The sequence below is a fragment of the Pelodiscus sinensis genome, chromosome 3 (genome assembly GCF_049634645.1).
Source record: "Pelodiscus sinensis isolate JC-2024 chromosome 3, ASM4963464v1, whole genome shotgun sequence".
NCBI lineage: Eukaryota > Metazoa > Chordata > Testudines > Trionychidae > Pelodiscus > Pelodiscus sinensis.
The window spans coordinates 57,270,193-57,296,075 of NC_134713.1; the positions used below are offsets into that span (position 1 = coordinate 57,270,193).

At 44.8% G+C, this 25,883-nt stretch overlaps 1 long non-coding RNA gene across 2 annotated transcripts in view; it reads right to left on the reverse strand.

Moving 5' to 3' along the window:
- LOC142827819 (uncharacterized) overlaps window positions 1-20,922 on the reverse strand; it is a 58,081-nt gene extending 37,159 nt beyond the window's left edge. For both annotated transcript variants that reach the window (XR_012902579.1, XR_012902578.1), the window contains exon 1: window positions 16,632-20,922. This is a non-coding gene — a long non-coding RNA (uncharacterized LOC142827819). The remainder of the gene's footprint in view (window positions 1-16,631) is intronic.
- Between the last annotated feature and the right edge of the window lie 4,961 nt (window positions 20,923-25,883).

Genomic DNA, 25,883 nt, shown 5'->3' on the forward strand with positions numbered 1-25,883 from the left:
ATGGTTATAACAGGATCAAGGAGGTGTGGTACTCTGTCAAAATGGGAGTAGCAAATTTGTTCAATAAATATTTTTTTCCTGTGCTTAGGGGGAATATATTCAGATGTTTTATTCTCATTCTATATGATGATAACACTCTTTCCACTCCACTAGTAACTTTGTAGGATGTTAAATGGCAGCTACGAAAGTTAAACATTTTTAAATCACTACATTGTGAAAAAATGTGAGAAGCAAACTGGACGGTAATGTTGATTTGCATGAAATCTTGGAGCACAAGAGAAGTTCTCAAAACCAGAAAGAAAGTTAATAGGACAATTTTTATAAGGTAGATGGGATGACCTGGGAATTTATAGGTCTGTCAGCCTGACATCAATCTGGGCAAGACTGAATAATGTATTAAAGGAAAGTTAAGTACTTAATATAAATCAACATGGGTTTATGGAAAATATAACCTGTTAAACTAATTTGATTTTTTAAATGCAAATACATGTTTGGTTGATAAATGTAGCAGCACTGATGTTTGTGTTAAAAATCTAGCATGATATTAATTTAATATGGCCCATATCATATGAATTAAAACCTGGCTAACTGATAGGGATCAAAGCATGATGTAAAATGGAGAATTATCATTGAGAGCAGGTAATTCAATGGGTTCCCTCAGATCAGAGATTGTTTCTTAGCCATATACTGTTTAATATTTTTGTCAATGACCTCATGAAAACATAAAATCGTCAGTGATAATGTTTGCAGAGGACACAAAAATGAGAGGAATGGTAAATAAATGAAGAGACCAGGACACTGATTCAGACTGATCACTTGGTAAATCGGGTATGAGCAAACAATGTGTTTTAAAAAGGCGAATATAAACATAAGCATCTAAGAAAAAAGAATGTAGCCCATACTTACAGAATTGCATTCTGGAAAACAGTGACTCTGAAAAAATGATTTGAGGGTTGTGGTGGTGAATAAGGTGAATATGAGCTTTTAGTGTGACCCTGTGGCACAAGGGCTAACCAAATCAATGGATGTTTAAACAGGGGAATCCATTGTAGGACTAGGGTATTTGACACTGGTGCAACTGCTGCTGGAATACTGTGTCCACTTCTGGTGTCTACAATTTAAGAAGGAGGTTGATTAATTGGAGATGATTTTAAAAAAACCACAAGACTGACGGAAGGGTAAGAAAATGTGCTTTATAGTGATAAACTCAAAGAGCACAATCTATATGGATTAACAAAGAGAAGATTAAAGGGCAACTTGATTACAGGCTATCGGTATCTACATGGAGAACAAATATTTATAAATAGGCACTTCAGACTCACAGAGAAAGATACAACAAAATTCAATGGCTGAAGGTTGAAACTAGACAAATTCAAGGTGTAACTAATCTGTACATTTTAATAGATGAATTAACCATTGGAACAATTTAAGAAGGGTTGTAGCGGGGGGTCCTCCATCACTAATAATTTCAAAATTGGATGTCTTTCTAAGAGCTGTGCTCTAGGAATTATTGTGGGGCAACTTTATGTTCTAATGTTACATGGGAGGTCAGGCTAGAATGATTACAACAGTCCCTTCCTATCATGACCCATGAACGTAGGTGTGCAGGAACAGCTATGCACCAAAAACTGCTAACAATTGCTTTCCTGGGACCCATGAAGCCCAGCTCTAGTGTGAGGCTCTGCCCCTGAAGTCCTATTGGTGGAATTCCAGCTGGCACTACTTAAGCCAGCAGCAGGAACAGGGAGCTGTCTGAACAACTGATCCACCATGTTTGGGACTGTGTGTCTTGTGCTTCCTGCTCCTGCTCCCCAAGATTGACTTCCTGGCATTCCAGTCCAGCTTGACCACTAGCATCTGGCTTCTGGTTCTGATTGCAGTTTGTCTCTTGCTTCTGGCCCAGCTGACTCTTGACTCCTGACTGTGGACTCTGGCACTGTCCAATAGGTGTGGCTGTCCACACACAGCCATGACAGCTTGTTTGGACCACAATGACTCTGTGATACCAAACCTGGTATGGGTGGCTGGAGGCACCTGAGCAGCTCAGGCAGCCCTTGGGCCAGCCATATGGCTGCTTCTGGGGCATTCTCAGGTCACTGTGCTCCCCTCTGCAGCACCAGCAGGAGTTTGGGTGTGGGAGGGGGCTCAGGACTGGAGGTGTGAGGTGGGTGAGGACTCTGTGTGGTGCTATCCTTGGGGGACTCCCCAGAAGTGGCACTATATCCTCCTTAGGCATAGCCAGGTGGCTTTGCATACTGCCTCCACCCCTAGGTGCTGCCTCTGCAGAAGAGTTGGCACTTGGGTGGGGGCAGTACACAAGCTAGGAGCTGAGGGAGGGACATGTCACTGCTTCCAGGGAGCCATGCAGAGCCAGGTAGGGAGTCTGCCAGAACTGTCAACACCCTCAGCACCACTGGGCATCCTAGACCACCAAATACCCACCTGAGCACACATAACACCCCCAGGCTGCTCTCTCCCCTGCAGAGCACCTGTGACACCCCTGGGCTGCCTCCACCCAAAGCACAAAGGCTTAGTAAGGGGTTTATAGTATGAGACATGGACAGGGGACAGGCCAAGAACTTTTGTTTACTGCCAGTGAACTAAAATGTAGCCTTATGCATAGGTAATAAGGCATTATGCATAGGACAAAAGGTATGGTTTTTTACAGAACACCTCTGCACAGACAAACCCTCTTGGGAACTAGCTCACTGCAGCCTTGGCTCATATCACATTCACTTACAAAACAGCCTGGTCACCTTTGAGCTCTAGCTCCCTCGAGTCCTTACAATCTACCCAGTATTCCTTGGTTCACTCCTAAAACCCTACTGAGAACACTTATTTTTTCCATAAAGCCCAGACGTTTTCACACACAAAGTCAGGAGGAACACAGGGACCAAAAAGTTCTAACTTCCAGGATCGATAATGGTAAATCATGGTACATGGGAGGGAGGATCAGGGCAGGAAGAGACAGGGTAGCAATGGGATCTTACGAGAAAGGGTGGAATGGGGGAAGGCCTGGGGCAGAATCAGGGAGCAGCCCTGGAATGTTAGAAAGTAAACATCTCTGGGGTGATGTCATGGCCCACTAGCTTTAAACCCAGGTCTGCAGGGTTCGTAGGAGCACCCATATGCTGACCCTCTACTTGACAATGTGCTGACAACCACTTGCCCAGGACATATGAAGCCTAACCCCAGTGTAAGACTCTGCTGCATAGTTCCTATTGACAGAGTACCAGAACAGCTGATTGACCTTCTGAATCCACTTAAGCCAGCAGCAGGAACAGGAAGTTGCCTAAACAAACAGAGTTACCCATGTCTGGACTATGTGTCTTATGCTTCCTGCTCCTGATGCCCCAGTTGACTTCCTGGCATCCTGACCTGGATTGACTTCTGGTGTCTGACCTCTGGTTCTAATCTCAGTTTGTCTCCTGCTTCTGAACCAGGCCTGCACAATTCGGAAAGTGGCGAGGGCCATATTACTCCAAAGAAAACAGCTGCAGGCCACAAGGGTAGGTTGGGGGGGGGGGGCAGGGTGATACTTTATTAAGATTTTTTTCAATTAAATCAGGCCTGCACAACAACGGCTCCCAATGCCCTTACCCTCTCCTCTCCTAGCATCACCCTGTCCCTCCTCCCACTAACACCTCCCCTCCTGCCCTTTTCCTCATTGTCTGCACTTGGTCCCCTGGCATTTGTCTCTCCTGCACCCTGCCCCTTGGTGCCTTCCCCTTTCTTCTGACCTGCCCCCCTCCCCTGAGCACAAGCTCCTTCCCCTCCCCTACCTGGCCTCTGCCTTCCAGTTTGCAGGGCTGCCAGAGCCTTTTTTAATCTGGTGGTCGCCGGCTGTGACATCACGATGACACATCACGCCAGCGTCCTGGCATCTGTTGGCATCCCACCCTCTGGCTCGTGCCCTGCCTCCTCATGCCGTAGCTGCACACAGGCAGCCCGGTGGCAAGAATCGCCACATTTCCCCTGCCCCGTTGGTTCTCTGCTCCTTCGCCTGGCTGGTGGATCAGATAGGGTCGCGCCGCCCGTAGTCGTCACGGGCCGCACAGTGAGCCCCTGCAGGCTGCATGAGGCCCATGGGCCATATGTTGTACAGGCCTGTTCTGAACTCTAGTATACTGATCTGGCCTGATTAATCTTGCCTGATTGATTCCACTCTTGTGGCTGTGGACTCCTGGTACAACCACTAAGTCTGGTTGCCCATAACCCAGCTGTGACTTAGTTCTGCCCTCTATGCTTATAGGCTATGTCTAGACTGGCATGTTTTTCCGGAAATACTTTTAACGGAAAAATTTTTCCGTTAAAAGTATTTCCGCAAAAGCACGTCTAGATTGGTCCCAGTTATCATTATAACGATGCGCTTTTGTGCAAAAGCGCGTCTACATTGGCGGGATGCTTTTGCGCAGAAGCAGAAGCCCGGAACCATTTTGAAGAGGGCAAAAGGGCACCAGCCCTTTTCGGGGGTGGGAGCTGGATCTCCTTTGAGACATGTGCTTAAAGGGATCTTCCTGGACAGCTGTTTCTCTCCTGCTGCGTGCTATAGGACCTCTTGCAGGGACTGTCAGCCATAGCAGTTTTGGTGGTTGCCCTCTGCCTTTTGGTCACCACTGCCTTTTGTCACTTAGTGCCTTTGCTTGTTTTTTTTCCATCTCCCTTGTTTTTTCTGCCATGGAGCCAGGGGTGGCCATGTGCCTGCTCTGGCCCCTTCCAGCCATCTTGGAGTGCCTGCAGCTGCTGCTCCAGGCTGCTGCTCTCCTTTTCCAGGACCTGGAGGTGCAGATCGCTTTGGACTCCCTCACCAGGGAGGCCATGGCGTCCCTGTGGCATCCCCACCCCAGGGTGGAGAGGCCACTGTGGAGATTGGACACCAGTACGGACTGGTGGGACCGGCTGGTCCTGGGGCAATGGGGCGACCAGCAATAGCTTCAGAACTTTCGCATGCAAAAGCGGATGTTCCTGGAGCTGTGTGTCTGGCTCACCCCTGTACTCCAGAGAGCCACCACCCGGCTGCAGACACCCATCCCTGTCGACAAGAGAGTTGCCATTGCACTATGGAAGCTGGCCACCCCGGATAGCTACTGATCGGTGGCACACTAGTTCGGGGTGGGCAGATCCACCGTTGGTGTCGTCGTGATGGAGGTAAGTCCCAGGGGGAGTGTGGAGTGGGGTGGGGGAAGGGTGTTGCACTCCATGCCCAGGGGCAGCCAAGACTCCAGGCTGGATCACTCAGGGGTTTGGGCCATCCCTCCCTTGCACAGGCCTGCTGGTGGGGAAGAGGGGTGTGGACTGAGAGGGCCCTGGTGTTTGTGTGCGTGTGTGTGTGTGTGAGTGAGCACAGAGAGCATCACGGGGGAGGCGGGCCCAAGGGAGCACACACTCACCCTGCCTTATGTGATGTGTTCCCCTGTGTTTCTAGGCACCCTTCTGCAGGTCGTCCATGCCATTAATGATATCCTGCTCCCAAGAGTCATCCGCCTGCATGATGTGGACGCCATCGTGGCCGGCTTCTCTGCCCTCGGGTTCCCCAACTGCGGGGGAGCCCTGGATGCAACCCACATCCCCGTCCAGTCCCCAGAGCATCGAGTGGCCCATTTTATGAACAGGAAGGGGTATTGCTTGATTGTACTCCAGGCCCTCGTGGACCACTGTGGCCGCTTCCTAGATGTTTATGCGGGCTGGTCCGGCAGGGCACACAACTCCCACATACTATGCATCTCTGGCCTGTTTTGCAGGCTGGAGGCGGGCACCTACTTCCCCTAATGGGAGTTTACTGTTGGGGATGTGCCTATGCCCATATGTGTCGTCGAGGACGCGGCCTACCCCCTGCTGCCCTGGCTAATGCGGCCCTGTATGGGGTGGCCAGACCAGAACCGGTCCCGGTTCAACGACCGCCTCAACTGGGCCCGCAATCACATGGAGTGCGCCTTCGGCCACTTGAAAGCCCGCTTCTATTGTTTGCTCACCCGTCTCGAGATGGGTGAGCAGAATGCCACGGAGGTAGTGGCTGCATGATGCGTGCTCCACAATCTTGTGGAGTGGAGTGGGGAGGCCTTCCTCCCCACATGGATGGCAGCTGAGGGCCAGGCCTATGAACAGCCCCACACAGCTGCCATCTGCTAGGTGCACCAGGATGGGGTGTGCATCCGGGAGGCCCTGACGAACATGTTCGCCCAGGCCCCATAGTAGGGTTGCCTTTTGTCTCCTTTTACAACTCCCTCCCATCCCCTACTCTTTCCCCTCCCCAGGAGCAGTGCTAGGGGAGGGATGGCGGGGGCATGGGGCAAGGCCATGCCATAATGGATAGCATGGCCAATGTGGGCGGTGAAGGTTGCGATGGAATCCGCCATGCAGACGCACTGGACCTGGAAGGCGCCCAGGCCTCCTGGCGCCACTGCAGGTCTGCCTCCACGCGCCGAGTGATGGCTGCCTTGATGCGCTCGAGGGCCTGCACGTGGTGCTGAAGGAGCTGGTCCCAGTGGCGGAGCCACTACCTCGGTGGTTGGGGGGCTGTGGGTGCTGCTGCTGCCGCTGCTGCTGCAGGACTAGAGGGTCCCCAGCTTGTGCTTGGTCCCACTGCAGGGAAGAGAAGAAAGGATGGGTCAGTCAGGCAGCCCAGCCACTGTCCCCATACCTCATGCCCTCCACCCCGAGCCCAGGTGACACCACACCAAGTAGTGTGGCTTGGGCCCACTCAGTTACTCCCCTCCCCCTCGTGCTGTATGTTTGCATACAGGACCGCCCCTGGAGTAGGGTTCTCCTCCATGTATTGGAACCACCGGTCTGTGTCCTGGCCCCATGGAGGGTGGGAGGGCACTTGTGTTGTGTTAACCTGTGGAACTCCCTGCCAGTGGAGGCTGAGGCTTTGAGCTAATCAATGGTGTTTGACAGGAAGCGAGATGAATCCCCACACAGTGCCTGGGAGCACATCTGACAGACGTGGTCTGGGCTCTCAGATCCCCATCGTGTGGGATGTCTCCTGGATGGAACCAGGGGTGACTGGGGAGTGTACCATCCTTGCAGCAAAACTCAGGTGGCCCTAGGGCCGGCCCGAGCGCTTCCTTCCCTCTCCCTCCCATTAGCCATCACACACGTAGCCAGGGACATGTGTGGCCGCAGTGGGGACTTCCCTCGGGAGCCAGCCAAGGCACCAGGAGCAGGTGAGGGGCTCAGTGGGGTCCACGCTCACAGGGGTGTGATGCTGCGGTTTTCCCAGGAGCAGCTGACTGTGCCTCACAGCCAGGCATGGAACAGCTGAAGCAAAATGCAGGACAATGTAGCACTTTAAAGACTAACAAGATGGTTTATTAGATGATGAGCTTTCGTGGGCCAGACCCACTTCCTCAGATCAAATAGTGGAAGAAAATAGTCACAACCATGTATACCAAAGGATACAATTAAAAAAATGAACACATATGAAAAGGACAAATCACATTTCAGAACAGGAGGGGGATGCGGGGGGAGGGAGGAAGGAAGGTAAGTGTCTGTGAATTGATGATGATAGAGGTGGGGAGAGTGGGATGTTTGTGAGTTAATGGTATTAGAGGTGATAATTGGGGAAGCTATCTTGGTAATGGGAAATATAGCTTGAGTGTTTGTTCATTCCTTTTTGGAGAGTGTCAAATTTTAACATGAATGACACCACTTGTCATCACCTACAACCCCCAACTTAAACCTGTCCAACACATTATCAATAAACTACAGCCTATACTGGAACAGGATACCATACTCCAAGAGGCTCTGGGAGACAGACCCATAGTCTCCTATAGACAACCACCTAACCTCAAGATGATTCTTACCAACAACCACAGGACATACCACACTAATATCAACCCTGGTACCTTCCCTGGCAACAAACCCCGTTGCCAGCTTTGTCCACATATTCATTCTGCTGATACCATTATTGAACCTAACCAAGTGAGTTATAAGATCAAGAACACATATTCCTGCGCATCCAGAAATATAATCTATGCTATCATGTGCTGAAAGTGTCCGTCTGCTATGTACATTGGACAAACATCTCAGACACTTCGCCAAAGGATTAATGCCCACAAAACAGATATCAGACAAGATCACAAAGAAAAAACAGTTTCTTGACATTTTAACCAGAAAGGACACTCTCTCAATGACTTAACCACCTGCATTCTGCTACAAAGACCCTTTACATCTGCACTTGAAAGGGAATCCTCTGAACTGTCATTCATGTTAAAATTCAACACTCTCCAAAAAGGAATGAACAAACACTCAAGCTATCTTACCCATTACCAAGATAGCTTCCCCAATTATCACCTCTAATACCATTAACTCACAAACATCCCACTCTCCCCACCTCTAATATCATCAATTTACAGACACTTACCTTCCTTCCTCCCCCCCGCCCCCACATCCCCCTCCTGTTCTGAAATGTGATTTGTCCTTTTCATATGTGTTCATTTTTTTAAATTGTATCCTTTGGTATATATGGTTGTGACTATTTTCTTCCACTATTTGATCTGAGGAAGTGGGTCTGGCCCACGAAAGCTCATCATCTAATAAACCATCTTCTTAGCCTTTAAAGTGCTACATTGTCCTGCATTTTGCTTCAGCTACCCCAGACTAACACGGCTACATTTCTATCACTATTAGGCATGGGACAATGAGCCGTTCTGCGTGCTGCACCCTTGCAGAGGTGCAGGCTCTGGCCTGAGTCCCTGGGACCCTGGCTGGTTCCATCCGAGATTCCACCCTTCCCCCCTGGTCCTGCCAGATGTGCGTGAGCAGCACGGTCCCACACAGCTGCCTGCCGTGGCCACATCCCTCTCGGTCACCAGGCTGCACGTGGTTGCACGTGCTGCTTACTGCCTAATGCTACACAGCGTGCAGCTCATGTGGCCTGAGTGATGTACTCTCCCCCACACACTTGTGAGTTCAAAGTGCAACACTTCCCCCGCTCTTGTGAGTTCAAAGTGCAACACTCACCGGTGGATCCTTCCCCGGCCTCCGAGGATGCGCAGGAGACATCGGGGCTGCCGGAGGGAGCCTGCAGAGTGGCACTGCTGATGTCTTCTTCCCCCGCCTCGGTGGTCCTGGTTATGGGGGGGCGCATGCTGCTGTCCACGGGGACGTCCGGTGCCTGCGGTGCTGGCTGGCCCAGGATGGCATGGAGCCGTTGGTAATGGGGGCAGGTGTCGGCTCCTGCCCCCTGGCCCTCGCTGGCCCGGACGTAGCCCAGGCGCAGCTCCTTTACTTTAGCCCAGACTTGCTCGAGGGTTCGGGCTGTATGGCCCTGCTGGGTGAGCGCCTGGGCCATGCAGGCAAAGATCTCCGCGTTCCGGCGCCGGAAGCGGGTCTCATGCAGGGCCTCCTCCTCCTGCCAGAGGTCCAGGAGGGCTTCCAGCTCCACTGAGGACCAGGATGGGGCCCTTCTTTTTCTGGCCCTGGGGGCCTCCTATGCTGGGGGTGTGGGTGGCTGATCCCCACCTGGAGCTGCCATCGTGCTTGGGGGTGTCTGCTGGATGGCAGGAGCCACGTGGCAGACCTCTGGCCAGAGGTCGGAGATGGGCTCCTGCCTTGTGACCTCAGCAGCCTGCATCTGCTTTAAGGGGGCTCGGGTTACCAGGAAGTCCGGGAGCTGATTGTGGCTACGGAGCCTCCAAGCGTCCAGTAGGGCTTTTTTCCGTTTAGCCTGCTTTTGCGCAAAACGTCTTAGCTGCCTGTCTACTCTGGCCCTTTTGCGCAAAAACATTTCCACAAGAGAGCTTTTTCCCAAACAGGAGTGTCAAAGCATTTGCACAAGAAGCACTGATTTCGGACAGTAGAACGTCAGTGCTCTTACGCAAAATCAAATGGCTAGTGTAGACAGTTGGCAAGTTTTTGCGCAAAAAAAAAATCTTCCCAGTCTAGACGCACCCATATTGTGTTATACTTTACTCCATGAGGAGTGCAATTGGTTTAGATAGACCTGCTTATCCAGTAAGGCAGCATGAAGTAGGATCATTTTTTTATTCGGTTGGGGTACTTTTTATTTAAAAATAAACAAAATCCTTCAGATCTTCCATCCTCACAAATACTGAGAGAGATTTTCATAATAGCAAGGTCAGATAAATGTTAGCAAGTACTTCAAAGTGAAATTTGTGGGTTCACAAAATTATCAGATCAAATATTTTGTGATGCCCGGACTTGTTTGTAAACATTCTCTGTTTCAAGCAATATATTCTGCATAGTTTTTGAGGCTTCATGAAATAAAATTGACTGTTGCTGAGTACAAGCTGTCTTTTGTTTCTCACTTTCATTTCTGTGTGATCATGTAGCCTAGGACTTGCCTGCACTTCCCCTCTTCTCAACACCCCCTCAAAAATGTTCTGACTGAAGCCATAAGGCACCAGTCTCATTCTCAGGCCTGTTTTAGCATCGCCTTATGGTTTCTAGGCTTGGAGAAGTTAGAATTTCCTGCCTGGTGTAAAATTATTTTGAGCTTTCTGTTGTCACATATAAAAACCTAATGAGAAGAATGCTATAAAGACAGGTTGTGTGCGCTGTCAGGGTACGCGTCAGAAAGCAAGTTACCAGGCAAATATTGGAGAGCCTGGTCTGAACTTGTAGCCAAAGTTCAGAAAATGGAAAAAGGGTCATACACCTTCTTGAAGTTGTTATGCTCCGAGATGTGTTACATATATCAAAGTGTCTCCGTATATCTTGTGCATTAGTTCTGGAGAGTTTTCCCTACTAGGACTAAGAGGGGTAGTTATTCATGCACCTTGGCTTTCCCCTTGTGATCTGAGCTGAAGGTATAAAGGATGTACATTCTTTATGTTCCTTTGTACCAGAACCCAGATGATAGACTGATGCATCGAGGAAGGAGAATGGGTTGTGTAATGGACACATGCAAGACATCTCAAACAACATGGTGAGCAACCATTTTTATTTCTTCATGTAACTGGATATGTTGATTACACTGTAACGGACTCCCAAACTATTTTCAATGGTGCCTAGATGTCTTTGAAGTAGGAATAAGATCCTCCGGAAAAAGGCGCTTTTTCCGGAGGATCGGGGCCAGTGTAGATGCTCTTTTCCGGCTTTTCTAAAAGCCGGAAAAAAGCGGCGGACATTTTTATTTAAATGCCGCGGGGGATATTTAAATCCCCCGCGGATTTCCCTATTACGATCGCTGAAATTAACATGCCCCTTCCGGAAAAGGGGCCAATGTAGACGTAGCCTATGTGTTTTAAAGTGCTGGTGAGCAATACTTGACTAAAGAGGAGAGCAGCTTCTAAGGAATTCTAGACTGTATGTTGTGATCCTATTTTATAAATAACAAATTGTTTCCAAAATTTTTACTTGTTATCATTTGAATCTCTATAGTTTACGATGGGGTGGGGAACCCCTGGCCCACAGGCTGCATGTGTTTCATCAGGGCTAGCTGCTGGCAAGCTGCAAAATGGTTTGTTTGAGTATGCACAGGCCCAGAGCCCTGTAGCTCCCACTTGGCATGGTTCAACAGTCTCAGCCAATGGGAGCTGTGGGAAGTGGTGGCCTGGCCTGCAGGTTTCTCACCACTGGTTTATGACACACATATTTGTTTTCACTATGAACTTATCAAAGTGTGGTGTGTTAAGCAGAGCACTGGTCTGAGGCATAACTAGGAAGCTTGGGTATAGTGTTCCTTTGGCAGCAGTGCATCTGAGAATGATGCTAATGTATAGGAAAACAGGGGCTAGAAACTCCAAGAGCTTGCATGGACAACTTGGGGTTGGAATGTCCCTATCACCAACGTACAGAAGGACAGTGGAGGCTGCATAGGCACAGAAAGGAATGAATGTGCTGTTTGTGGCCGGTGAAGTTGATCCTTGACAGCACTGATAAGGGTTCTTCATGTTAAGGGCAGGTGGTACTGAGGTGACTCATAGATCTTGGTACTTCTTGGAAGCATCACAGCTTCTCTCAGAGTATGTTTCCATTGTACAAGTTAACACCTACAGATAGAAAGCAATGCAATTGCACTTGTATATAAGCCAAAGCTCCTCTATTTATTTTAAGTATGGAAATACTTAAAGAAGCCCAATTAACTGAGAATTAAAATATCACCCTAATTTTTAGACATAACACAGAGCAGAAAATTACTCGTTTACTGGACTCAACCACCGCAGATGAGCAGCTTTGGTTGTATAAGATGCAAGTGAAGAAAATGAATATTAAAAGTTAAAATATGCCAAAAAGAAGATAGATCTGAAAATCATTGGCTTTCATCTCTGCCAGATCAGATCTCAGGTCAAATGTGCCGAGGTGTTCAACAATTAATCATAGACAGATCCTGAGGAAAAGATGAAAAATATCCCCTGGCTTGCTTTCAAGGTTGGTTGTGTGTGTGTGTGTGTGTGTGTGTGTGTGTGTGTCCAACTCTTTTTTTTCTGCTGAAGGGAAAGTCACTCATGCCCATAGGGAAAACTCCAATTCTTTCTTTGATTTTCCTGGGCTCAGTAGAAAAATGAACATTGAAGCTTTTAATGTGGTTTCAAGCCCAGAAAGTACTATGCTGAGAAAGAATATGTAACTTGGATTTATAATGTATAGTACCGGGTTTACAATGGTGCCATGACACCACACCCGCACTCAAAAGGGGCCCTTATTGCCCGTTTCCTTCCCTTCTGCATCACAGTGAGACATGCCACATGCAAGGACCACCCTGGTTACCATAGCACATAACCTCTGGCCCTAAGGAACCTCTGGCCCTAAGGAACATCTTACCTGTCTGTCCTCCATAAACTCCTGAAATGGGCCAACCGCCAGCCACCCCTCCCTCCCTAGATTATGATACATTGTATCAAAGGCCCTGATATATTGTGTGCCCCAACTGAACAGGCAACAATGCTACATATTTCACCCTCTGTCTGCACAGATCCAGCATGGGAGTTGCGTAGGGTGAAATAGGATGGTACCGGAGACATGGCTAAACAATGTCTGGATGAGGACAGAGATAAATCTCTGGAGAGTTTTCCCTAATCAGTATGAAAGCTCTGTTCACAGCTCAATGAGAAAAACTGGGGGGGGGGGGGGGGGGAAAGGGGGGAGCTATGTATCACAATCCATATGTAGTCTTCCTGAGGCATGTGATCAATGTGAAAAATGCCACTGGGATTCAGTACCAGGTATCCTGTGGTACCAATGGTGCCACCACTCCAGGCCCAACCTTGATAGAAGCCCTTAAAAACAACATGGGGGGGGGTCCACAAATATGTTTGGCACTGGTTAATCCAGCCCTGGTGATGCAAGCACTATCCCATGTACAGTGTGTTGGGACCATCTTAGAGCTCTTCTCTTAACTCTTGCAGCAGACATTTTCTCTTACAAAACAAATCATATTCTATTGCCACACAAAGTAAATAATCTCTATAAAGGGCAGTGTGAAGAGTTTCAGATACTCAGAAGATTTGAGAAAGTTCAGATCCACATTTGAATTTAAACCTAGTGCCTTGGATCCATCTCTTAGGGTGATTCGAACTAGCGCGTCGGCAAGATCATGTTAATGAAGTGCGGGATATTCAAATCCCCACTTCATTAACTACTTCGGTCGTCTCCATTTGCATCCCTAGTCCGAACTAGGGATGCAGTGTAGATGTACCCTTACATTTTCACCACTAGACCCACTACATGTAGTTGAGAATATCAGTGGGTTGTTCTCAGGTTATGTGAACCACCCAATATCCCCAAAACATGTGGGCCTGCATGTGCTGGGGAAATTCCTCCAATTACTACCTGACAAAATTTTTAAAAAAATATATAAAAAAATAGAAAAGGAGAAGGTTGTCATGGCTTGCAGCTATTTATGCTGGTATCAATGTCTTTCTTTTTTATAAGTCTTGCCTAAACACTGAATCTCAGACAAATCCTAATTTGCCTGTATGCACTTTGAGAATGCCATTTTAGTCTCTGCTGGGCTACTAGTTTTCTACACATCATCCTTACAGTTACCAGACTCAGTATTTTTCTTTGACACAGTGTGCAGTGGAATACACATCAGTTTCAATTGTGGACTTTTACTTTAGTCTTAATGAACAAAAAACATTATTGATATACACCTTATATGGATTTACTCTTATCACTGGTCATCTGAAGAAGTGGGCTGTGCCCACAAAAGCTCATGATACCATCTACATGTTTTGTTAGTCTATAAATTGCTACCAGTCCATTTGTTATTGTTTTTTCAGCAAATTTTAACACATTGTGCTGGTGACATACCTTCTTAATGACTGTATCTCTTGTAGTCAGATTGTTCTCAGAAGGTTCATTATCAAAAATTTGATTTTTAACTGAAACCAAAACTTATTCTTATTGTTTTCAGAGAAGCGCCACATTTTATACAAGCAAATGTGACTGTTTCCCCTCCAAATATTCACTCATTTCTGAAACAAATGGCACAGTTTGCAAGAGGGCATCATAGCACATGGATCTTTCATTGGGATTAAGATTTATACTACTTCATAGCAAATGATACTTTAAAAAGTTTGAAAAATTATAGATGGGATTGTGATGAATGGCAAATGTCACTGAGGTAACTGATGAATAGAAAACATGACTGTGGAAAACAGGTGACAGGAGAAAACTGACAAAGGGAAAGGAGTGGGAGAGGCAGGTATTGTAAGTGGGTATTTTAGACATGAGAACATTGCACATGATTTTTTTATATTTGAAGTAGGCAGTGAAACCTGCTCTTTTGCTTTTCTTTAAGCCCACCCTAATGAGAAAACATTGCTAACTGCATCAATAGTATTAACATGCTGTATGACCTTCAAGATGCCTCTTTTCTGGTTACCAGTATTGCTGCCAGCATCACTGTTCTCTGGCATTACCAGGTATAAGTGTGGACTTGAAATCCTTTCACTAGGCACTTAAGGATGTCACGGGAATACAGATGAGGTTATTATAATGCATTAAGAAATTTCATCTCTCCGAAATGAGAAAAACACTATGTCAAAAGGGTGAATATATATGAAGAAAGTAATAAATATGCATTTGTCTTGCAAATTCATTTGTTAAGGGAAGTCTTTGTGAAATATAAGAAGTCAAGCTAATGTCAGATGAGATGCGGTACTAACCACTACAGTCAGGCAAGAAATACCAAAGGGAATTTATGAAGATTGTCAAGTGAATACATTGATCTAGGTCAGACTGGGTAAACCAAGTGGGTAAAACTGCATGTATCTAGTATTAGACAGCCATGGTAGGTTTGATTCACACTTCAAAACAATGTTTTCAGAACGAGTAAGGCATTTTCATTGCTTTATGTTTGTACTGAATTTATGATCTTTGTATTATGCTTACTAGAGCATGATAATAAATTACTCTTATCGACGGCTTATTTAAAAGTGTGTTAGGAATTGTAGTGTGCTAAACATCATTGATATAATGTTATCTAAACCTCACATATACACCAATACACTGACTTTTAGCCTCTGGAAAAGGAGGATGAATGTTTCAAAACTTTCTGCACCCAGAGCCCTTCAAAACAACAAAAATTCCAAAATGTTTCTCTGTCTCACAATTGGAGAGGAATCAATCTGAAGAAGTTCATATTTACCATCAAAATAATTATCCCTCTTCCATGGCTTACTGTTCTTTTGCAGTCACTAATAAAACTCCTATTGACTTTGGTACTGGAAGATTAAGTCACCAATATACTAACTCTTGCCTGTCCACGTTTTCATTGCTTTAGAGCAGTGTTTCTGAAAGTGTACTGTGGAAACACTTTCAGAAACACTTTAACTGGCCATCCTGGTTTGTTTATGTACCGGCACCATGGCCAGAGACACGCAGTTCCCATTGGCTCCATTTCGTTCTTTGCAGCCAAGGGGAGCCGTGAGAAGCAACGGCTCGGCCGACCTTGCTTCCTGCGGCTCTTCTTGGCTGCAAAGGACGAAACAGAGCCAATGGGAGCTGTGAGGCTCCGTGGCTGCAGCACCTGTACATAAACAAACTGGGGTGGCTAGTTAAAGTGCTTCTGAAAGTATTTCTGTGGTACACTTTCAGAAATACTGCTTTAGAGGACTATATTCAAAACAGAGGTCCATGGAGAGAAATGCCAAATTATGTCTATATTCAGATACTGTGGCAACAACTAACATGGTGTAGCAACATACATAGAAACATATAATGCAAGTAAACGTATTCCCCAAACTAAAATGATTTTGTTAAAGGATAGAATTTCAGTACAGGCTTATTGAAAAGACTCTGCTGGACATCAGCTATTCCAATTTTGCAGAGCAGTCAAAAAGTGATGGCACATTGTTTGCCTCAATAAATGTCCTAGGAGATGTTCAGGGTTTTTTCACCCTATTGTGTGTGCTTTTTAAATATGTTATTGTGGTATAGGCCATGTGTTGTTTCTGTAATTCTAAACTACAGGGACAATGGAATTGTCAGATCAAACAGACTAGTATTCTGTCAAGTCCAGTGTCTTATTTCTGACAGTGGTCTGGTATAAGATGCTTCAGAAAAGGATGTAACCTCTGTCCTACCAATACTACACAACCAATACCTATGACTAGTAAGTAAATTTCTTCCTTACCTACTGCAGTAAATGTTTTGGTTATGTACTGACACTATGAAGGCTGATATCTAACAAACTCTATCATAGCTCAAATGCCATTTACCTTGATGAATGACTCAATATTGTTCTCCCCTCTTCTGACACCAGGGTCCCATTCTTATATCACAGGTGCCTCTGATGAATAGTAGCAGATATCTAGGAACATGCAGGTCAGCTTCCCAGTATAAGAGAAATCAGTGACGCAGAGTCTGGGTCTATCCTAGGTCTAACTTGTTTTATACAAACAACAGTCCTGGAACAGAAGAGATCAAACAGCACACAAGGCGATCCTTTCTCTAAGGAATCATACCTCAACTTCATATGCATACAAAGAATATACAGCTGCATAAGACACCACTAAATTTGGGGCACCAGGTACTCTAGCAGATTAGTAAGGCATGATTTACTTTTACAGAAACCATGTTGACTTCCCCCAACAAATTGTTCATTTATGTGTCTGACAATTTTATTTTTTACTATAGTTTCAACTAATTTGCTCATTACTGATGTTAGACTTACCCAGTTAATAGTTCCACAATTTCACATTTGTTTCATTGTCTTTCCTGGTTTAGAGGTTATGATGACTGGTCTGTAATTTCTGGGGTTGTCCTTAGTTCCCTTTTTATAGGTGGGCACTATATTTGCCTCTTTTCAGTCTTCTGGAATCTCCCTTTGATGGGGTGAGGTCACAGAAGACCTCTTCGGGGTGCTGACAAGGCCACTGACACACACCTTCTTCCTCTGGGGCGTCTTACTACCCTGTCTTGCTGGGCTAGCTCCCTGGTCTTCCCCAGCCAAGGCACATACTTGAGATCACTGCTCTCCCGGGGAGCAGTACAGACACTGAAACTGTTCAGGTCCAAGGAAAATGCAGTTTTGAGCCCAGCTTCCAAGGTTACCACTCCCCAAATGGGATTAAGTATCAGAGGGGTAGCCGTGTTAGTCTGAATCTGCAAAAGCAGCGAGGAGTCCTGTGGCACCTTATAGACTAACTGAAGTGTTGGAGCATAAGCTTTCATGGGCAAAGACCCACTTCGTCAGATGCATGTAGTGGAAATTTCCAGAGGCAGGTACAAATATGCAGGCCAGAATCAGGCTGGAGATGAGGAGGTGGATCCAATCAGGGAGGATGAGGCCCACTTCTAGTAGCTGATCTGGAGGTGTGAATTCCAAGAGAAGAGAAGTTGCTTTTGTAGTTAGCAAGCCATTCACAGTCTTTGTTTAATCCAAAATTGATTGTGTCAAACTTGAAGATGAACTGTAGCTCAGCAGTTTCTCTTTGAAGTCTGGTCCTGAAGTTTTTTTGCTGCAGGATGGCTACCATCAAAGAATCAATGGACACAAATCAGATATTAGGAATGGTAACATACAAAAACCTGTAGGGGAACACTTCAATCTCCCTGGACACACAATTGCAGATCTAAAGGTAGCCATCCTGCAGCACAAAAACTACCTAGGATCAATTCCTGTTATGACTTAAAGGACAAAAGAGTCATTTACAGATGATGAGACCTTGAGGGATACACTCTTGATGACTTGCATTTTAACTTTTGCATTTGATTGCCCCCAGCCTCAACCATATTTTAAGTAAAATGACCCAAGCAACCACATAACTGAAAAACATGAGGTCTGCTCCATGGATTAGTTACATTTGCTCACCATCAGATGCCAATGGAGAGTTCCCTCTTTTATGGACCCCTATCAATCTAGACTTCTTTAGCAGATTTGAACTGTTCTTCTTCCTATTCACCAGCAGGTATCAATAATGAGCTACTCTACTTTTTAGGACTTCAGATCACAGGGATGACCCTCACAATAACACAGCATCTCTTCCTAAGACAACATTTTCTCAAATATTAAGAAAAAGAACTTGGAAGAATGCAGGTAACTATATCTCCTGCTGACACCTGTCATGATAATACATTTTCTAGCCCACAACAACAATAACAAATCTGAATTACAATAATAAAACATAGAATAAGTCACCCATTCAATGTTCCTACTATTTCAGAGTCATTTACAGTATTAATCCCTATAAATATCAGCCAGGAAATGAAAATTGATGGACTTTGTAAAGTGCACTAAATGTCAGCAGATTCAGGCTATTTCATATCAGCAAATTCCAAAGTTGAGGGTCTCTCATAGAGAACATGTCAGGAATACTTGATTGACCTTCTACATAGCATTCATTATTTTATATGTCGTGTCATCTGTGCCATGTCACCTCTTACTCTTTTCTTCTCTCATCTGATCCTAACTTTTAAAATTTATCTGTAAATGGAAATCCTTCCTTGAATATAATCATTTTGTTATCCATCTCTGGACTATGCCCACTTTCTACTAGTGTATTTTTTTTTCCAATGGATGACTAGAACAGAAAATTGTATTAAAAATGGGGTTATACTAATGATTTACATAATTACATTACAATATTTAGCACACCACTCAACATCTTGCTTGCTTTTATGACTCCTACTATTCTAGATTTTTCTCTTGAAGAATGTCAAGCAAAAATATCCACAGTATGAGTACAGGTTAAAACTCTGTGGCCGCGGACTCTTTGATCTGGCAACATCTGTTGTCCAGCAGGATCACGGATGTTGCAGGACCAGAGAGCCCTGGTCAGGAGAGGAGTTGGGAGCTAAGTGCATGGGCTGGCAGCAGAACCAGCCTGGGAGCAGGGAGCTAGCAGCCCAGAACCTGGTGCCCAGGTCCATATCTGACAGCAGAGCCTGTCCAAGGGTGTAGAGCCCACCTAGCGGCCAGTGCCAGGGCCCACAGTGCAGCCCGGCTGGTGGCACATAACCGTCTAGTGGCTGGAGCCTAGACCTAGCAGCGCAGCCCAGCCAGGGGTGCAGAGCCTGCCCAGGGGCTGGACCGGCACTGCAACCTGTCTGGAGATGCAGAGACCAGCGGCCTGGGGGCAGGGAGCCTGGAAGCCAGGCCAGTGGCCAGGATGGAAGCCAGACCAGCCAGCAGAGGAGACAGATGGAGGTGTGGAGCCCAACTGGGTCTGCTGGTAGACCCCAAGATTGCCCAGAGTCCATCAGCAGAGGGGCCAGAATTGACCTTCCGTGGACTGGTTAGGTCCATCAGAACTGGTCAGGTCCCAATGGGGCCAGACAAATGAGGTCCAACCTGTGGTTTCAAATCATTCCTTCTAATGTATAGTACACTTTGACATTTGGTTACATTCAGCTTACACATTGAACTGCACCTGCTCAATGGCATAGCTTTGTTCAGGTAGTGTTGGACCTTGCAAAGGGAATTAAAACCAACAGTAAAAGGTTTTATAGCCATATAAATAGGAAAAAAAACAAAAAAAAGAAGAAGTAGGACCGCTAATTACTAAGGATGGAGTGGAAGTTAAGGATAATCTAGGAATGGCCCAATATTTGAACAAATACTTTGCTTCAGTCTTTAATGAGGCTAATGAAGAGCTTAGGGATAATGGTAAGTTAACAAATGGGACTAAAGATAAGGAGGTAGATATTACCATAGCCGAGGTAAAAGCCAAACTTGAACAGCTTAATGGGAGTAAATCGGGGGGCCCAGATAATCTTCATCCAAGAGTATTAAAGGAACTGGCACATGAACTTGCAAGTTCATTAGCAAAATTTTTTAATAAATCTCTAAACTCAGGGGTTGTACCATTTGACTGGAGAATTGCTAATATAGTTCCGATTTTTAAGAAAGGGAAAAAAAGCGACCCGGGTAACTATAGGCCTGTTAGTTTGACATCTGTAGTATGTAAAATCCTGGGAAAAACGTTGAAGGAGAAAGTAGTGTGAGACATTGAGGCTAATGGCAATTGGGACAAATGACAACATCGTTTTACAAAAGGTAGATCGTGCCAAACCAACCTGATCTCCTTTTTTGAGAAAGTAACAGATTTTTTAGATAAAGGAAATGCAGTGGATCGACTTTAGTAAGGCATTTGATACAGTACCACATGGGGAATTATTGGTTAAATTGGAAAAGATAGGGATTAATATGAAAGTTGAGAGGTGGATAAGCAACTGGTTAAAGGGGAGACTACAGCGGGTCATATTGAAAGGTGAACTGTCGGGTTGGAGGAAGGTTACTAGCGGAGTTCCTCAGGGATCAGTTTTGGGGCCAATTTTATTTAATCTTTTTATTGCTGATCTTGGCACCAAAAGTGGAAGTGTCCTAATAAACTTTGTGGATGACACAAAGTTGGGAGCTATTGCCAATTCAGAAAAGAATCGTGATATCATGCAGGAAGATCTGGATGATCTTGTAAATTGGAGTGATAGCAATAGGATGAAATTTAATAGTGAGAAGTGTAAGGTTATGCATTTAGGGTTTAATAACAAGAATTTTGGTTATAAGCTGGGGACACATCAGTTGAAAGTAACGGAGGAGGAGAAGGACTTCGGAGTCCTGGTTGATTATAAAATGACTATGAGCCGCCATTGTGACATGGCCGTGAAAAAGGCTAATACGATCTTGGGATGTATTAGGCGAGGTATTTCCAGTAGGGATAAGGAGGTGTTAGTGCCATTATACAAGGCATTGGTGAGACCCCATTTGGATTACTGTGTGCAGTTCTGGTCTCCCATGTTTAAGAAGGATGAATTCAAACTGGAACAGGTACAAAGAAGGGCCACTAGGATGATCCGAGGAATGGAAAGCCTGTCTTATGAAAGGAGACTCAAGGAGCTTGGCTTGTTTACCTTAACCAAAAGAAGGCTGAGGGGGGACATGATTGCACTTTTTAAATATATTAGAGGGATAAATACCATGGAGGGAGAGGAATTATTTAAGCTTAATACCAATGTGGACACAAGAACAAATGGATATAAGCTGGCTAGTAGGAAGTTTACACTTGAGATTAGACGAAGGTTTCTAACCATTAGAGGAGTGAGGTTCTGGAACGGCCTTCCAAGAGAAGTAGTGGGGGAAAAAGATCAATTTGGTTTCAAGATAAAACTAGATGGGTTTATGAAAGGGATGGTTTGATGAGATAATATGATCTTGGTAACTAATTGTCCATTCATTATCAGTGGGAATAGGTCAATGGAGGGATGATAGGAGTTACTATAGAGAACTTTCTGGGTGTCTGGCTGATGAGTCTTGCCCACATGCTCAGGGTTTAGCTGATCGCCATATTTGGGGTCGGGAAGGAATTTTCCTCCAGGATAGATTGGCAGAGGCCCTGGAGGTTTTTCGCCTTCCCCTGTAGCATGGGGTACAGACCACAGCTGGAGGATTCTCTGCATCTTGGGGTCTTCAAAGTATTTGAAGGCTTCAATATCTGAGATATAGGTGAGAGGATTATTCTAGGAGGGGTGGGTGAGATTTTGTGGCCTGCACTGTGCAGGGGGTCAGACTAGATGATCATAATGGTCCCTTCTGACCTTAAAGTCTATGAGTCTATGAGAAAACTTTAGTTGGGCATGATTTTGAAGATGAACCATCAGCTCCAGCCCGAAGAATTCTCCAGAGTAGTGAGGAAACTGAGGCACAGGAAATTCATATTGTGATATATTAATGGCTGCAAGGGAATTGCAAACTATTGTTTTCAGAGTCTGCCTGTGTCTCTGTGTATGTTCATTTGGTAAGGAGAAGGTGTGGGTTCCTGGTCTTGCTTGCAGGACAGGGGGCTTTCTAGTGAAGTGTCTGGGAGCAAGTTTAACTTTATCTAGTATCTAGAACTAGTGAGCTAGATAAGAACACACAGGTCTAGGACCTGGAAGTTCACTCTAGCTTTGCCAGGTGGGTTGTTATGGGGCTTTCAATAAGTCTCTTAACTTCTTTGTAGAACAGTTTAAAGCAAGCTTAAAGCAAGGCATAGTCGCTTTTCTTTCTCTTTTTTGCATTCTTGTATGCAATTGTTCTAAATAATAAGAAATAAAATCATGTTACATTGCAACCTTCCAAAAAGTGTATTTATGTGTTTTTAAAGGTCTTTTGGTATTTCCTGTTGATATTGTAGGCGTCTTATTATTTTATCTAAGTCTGTGTATCTCTCATTTTAGTAAGTAAAAGCAATGGTGTCTTTGAATCCTGTGGAAAGTCTGTGGGTCTCTTTGCTTTCACTGTTGCATACTCCTGAAGGAGTAAACTATAAACCAAAAGGTTCACATTGTCACTGGGATTCTGGGCAACATGTGATAGCTATTGGGGAGGTTTGGGAAAGATAGCATTATTTTAAAAGACGAGGCAACTGTGTCCAGTAGAAGAAGTTCAACTAGATCTGTGATGCCTGCTCTCCTTGTAGAATATTGACCATTTATTCCTACCGTTTGTCTACCCCAGCTCTTACCAATTTCTAACTCATTAGTAAATGATATTTCTCAACCGAAAATGAGAATTTTGCCCAATGATGGCAAGTTCTTTAGTCCTCAAAGCAATTTTTTGAATTACAGAGCTGCTACAGAACTGGTCACAGAATCCTTTCTGCCATGGAATCCACATTATATTAGTGAGTACACCCAAAAGAAAGGGCTGGGGAGAGGGGAGGAGGGTGAGAAACAATAACTTACTTCACAGTGAGTGGACCCAGAAGCATTTTTAGCATGAACCGTTTTTTGAGGCCATTAGCTCAGCATTCTATGCTGACAGTACTGGGAAGTGAAACTATTATCAATGGCTAAGGGTTTTAGTAGTGGTAGTTATCAGCAAAATTCCACAAGGCCTCAGAGATTGTTGAAGGTCACAGATATCCACACCACAGTAAAATGTAATCATTTTAAAAAGTCAGTTGGCCAACAGAAGGCCATTTATTTCATACATAGATTGTGTTAGTCGCTGCCCCCTGTGAATCTATAAATTAATGCATCCCTAACTCACTCTCATTTTTCAGCCTGGAGACTTACTTTAGCTCGGGACCCAGAGACCTCGTCTTTCCTGAAACAATCACTAAACCCTGGTCTACACTAGGGAGTTATTTTGAAATAACTCCCCCTTTTTTTGAAATGACAAGGAGAGTGTCCACACTACCAAGCCGATTATTTCAAAATAATGGGCTGGTCATTTTGAAAGAACTAATTCCTGCTTTTCATGGGAGAACAACACTTATTTTGAAATAGTGGGAGTGTGGATGATCTACTGATGCTATTTTGAAATAATTACTCCCCAGAGTCAAAGTAATTACTCCCCAGTATTTCCTGGGGCTCTAAGTCAAGGTATTGCATACACGTTAAAGGAGCCTGCTTAAGACTAATTTCGAGGCTTCCCTACAGTGTGTACGCTCTATTTCAAAATAGTTATTTCCTGAGTTATTATTTCAAAATAAGTTATTTCAAAATAATTTCCTAGTGTAGACATGCCCTAAAAGAACACATTGGCGGGCTGCAGTTTAAAATCATATTTGAAGTAACATGACTGAATATTTCTTAGAAATGCCACAAAAACAATCCTTTAAAACTCAGATTCTACATAGTCCCTTGTGCAACAATCTTTTTATTCTTGACAGTATCAGAAAATTCTTTTAAGTGAATAGTTCTTCATACCCTTTTGCTAGACTACTGGTGAGTCTGTTTTGTACTGCTGTCCTTAGTGCTGAATGAGGCTTGGGACTGGCCCCTTATAAAAAATTGTTAATAACATGTCTGATAGTTTGCCCAAACTTTATTAAGCTACATGGCATGAAGAGTATTCTCCCTCTCTTCTTGCCTGTTATGCAATCAAGTCACTTCAGTTCAGTATGTCCCATTCTCCCCAAAAGTGGCAGCCCACTCAGAAAACACTGTGACACAGTTTATCCAGAAAAAGAGATCACTCCCAGCTGGAACATTTTTCAAGTCATATAATTAAAGTCATCCAAAAAAAGCAATTGTAGCTGGTGAAATTGAAAATCTGTGAAATAACACTCACTGCCTTCTGGCATTGCTTATAAGGAGCACAGGTAGCCTGTGCACATGTTCTAATAATACAGGGTATGTCTACACTTGCCCCCTAGTTCGAACAAGAGAGGCAAATGAAGCATACCGAAGTTGCTAATGAAGAGCGGGATTTAAATATCCCATGCTTTATTAGCATATTCATAGGCGGTCACCATTTTAAAAAGCCAGTAGCCTGAATTAACTCGCCATGTGTAGACGCAGTAGTCCAATCCAAAATCCTTCCCTCGAAATAACTGTTACTCCTGTTGCATGAGGAGTGAAATGAGGTTTACTGGAGCGGTCAACAAAGACTTCCCTTTTCGACCGTGCCACGTCTAGACTGCCGTGCTGTGCCGGATCAGCTGATAGTCGGCACAGCGCGGCGGCCATTTTTATTTTAACAAAGCGGGAATTATTTAAATCCCCGCTTCACTGACTATGCCAGGTAAACTAGTTTACATGGCTCCGTCAATGGAGCCATGTAGTCTAGACGTACCCTATGATTCTATGAGCTTTCATGGGTAAAATCCACTTCATCAGATGAATTAATCCACTCCAATTCATCTGATGAAGGGAGTTTTGCCTATGAAAGCTCATGATTCTATATCTTTTTCTTAGTATCTAAGGTGCCACTTGTTTTTATAGATCAAAGAAGCAGTTTATAGCAGCCATTAACACTTTCCAACCTAACAATACTCCTACACCTTAGTGCTCCTTATCTTCCCAATACAATTTAAAAATACTGACACCTTGAATGGTTTGTCTCCCAAAGAGGAAGAAAACAATAAGAATGGGGGCAATGCGGAGGAAGAGAGGGCACACAAAGGCCCAGAGATGGGGAAGTGTAGTGTGTGAAACCAAAGGGACTGGGAGCATGATAGACAGGAAGCTTACTGGACAGAATATAAGGATCCCTAGTGTATGCAATATACTCAGCCTCCAGAAGTTATGAAGTGTGCTATCCCTGAGAAGAAAAATGTAAACAACACATTTACAGCTATTAATTTGGAAGCAGTGGGGCAAACATTTCACTGACTGGATGTCTCTAACCGGTGAAGAAACTTTGATGGTCATTTATCAAGTATTCAGCTGTTTTCTATCACTGCTTGACATTAGTCAGTAATGACAGGTGATGTATAAATAGAAATAGTCAGCAGTTCTAATGTAACTAATTAAAGATTTGCAAACCTCACCGTGTTTGCGTTCACTTTTGATTTAGCAACAGCTGGAGAAAGTTTGTGTATCACAAATGTTTGCAACACACTAATTGAGTAATTGTCACTGAGCTGGGAAGATTGCCAATACAACTAATGGCAGCTTTCACAACTGAAAATAAACTTATGTAGTTCATCCCCCAGATTTTTAGTGTGGGGATGAGTGTATTTAATCACACTGCCATACAGTTCTGTAAATTATTTGATCAAGGAAACAAAAATAAGAATATCCCTGAAGACCAACTCTCTGGA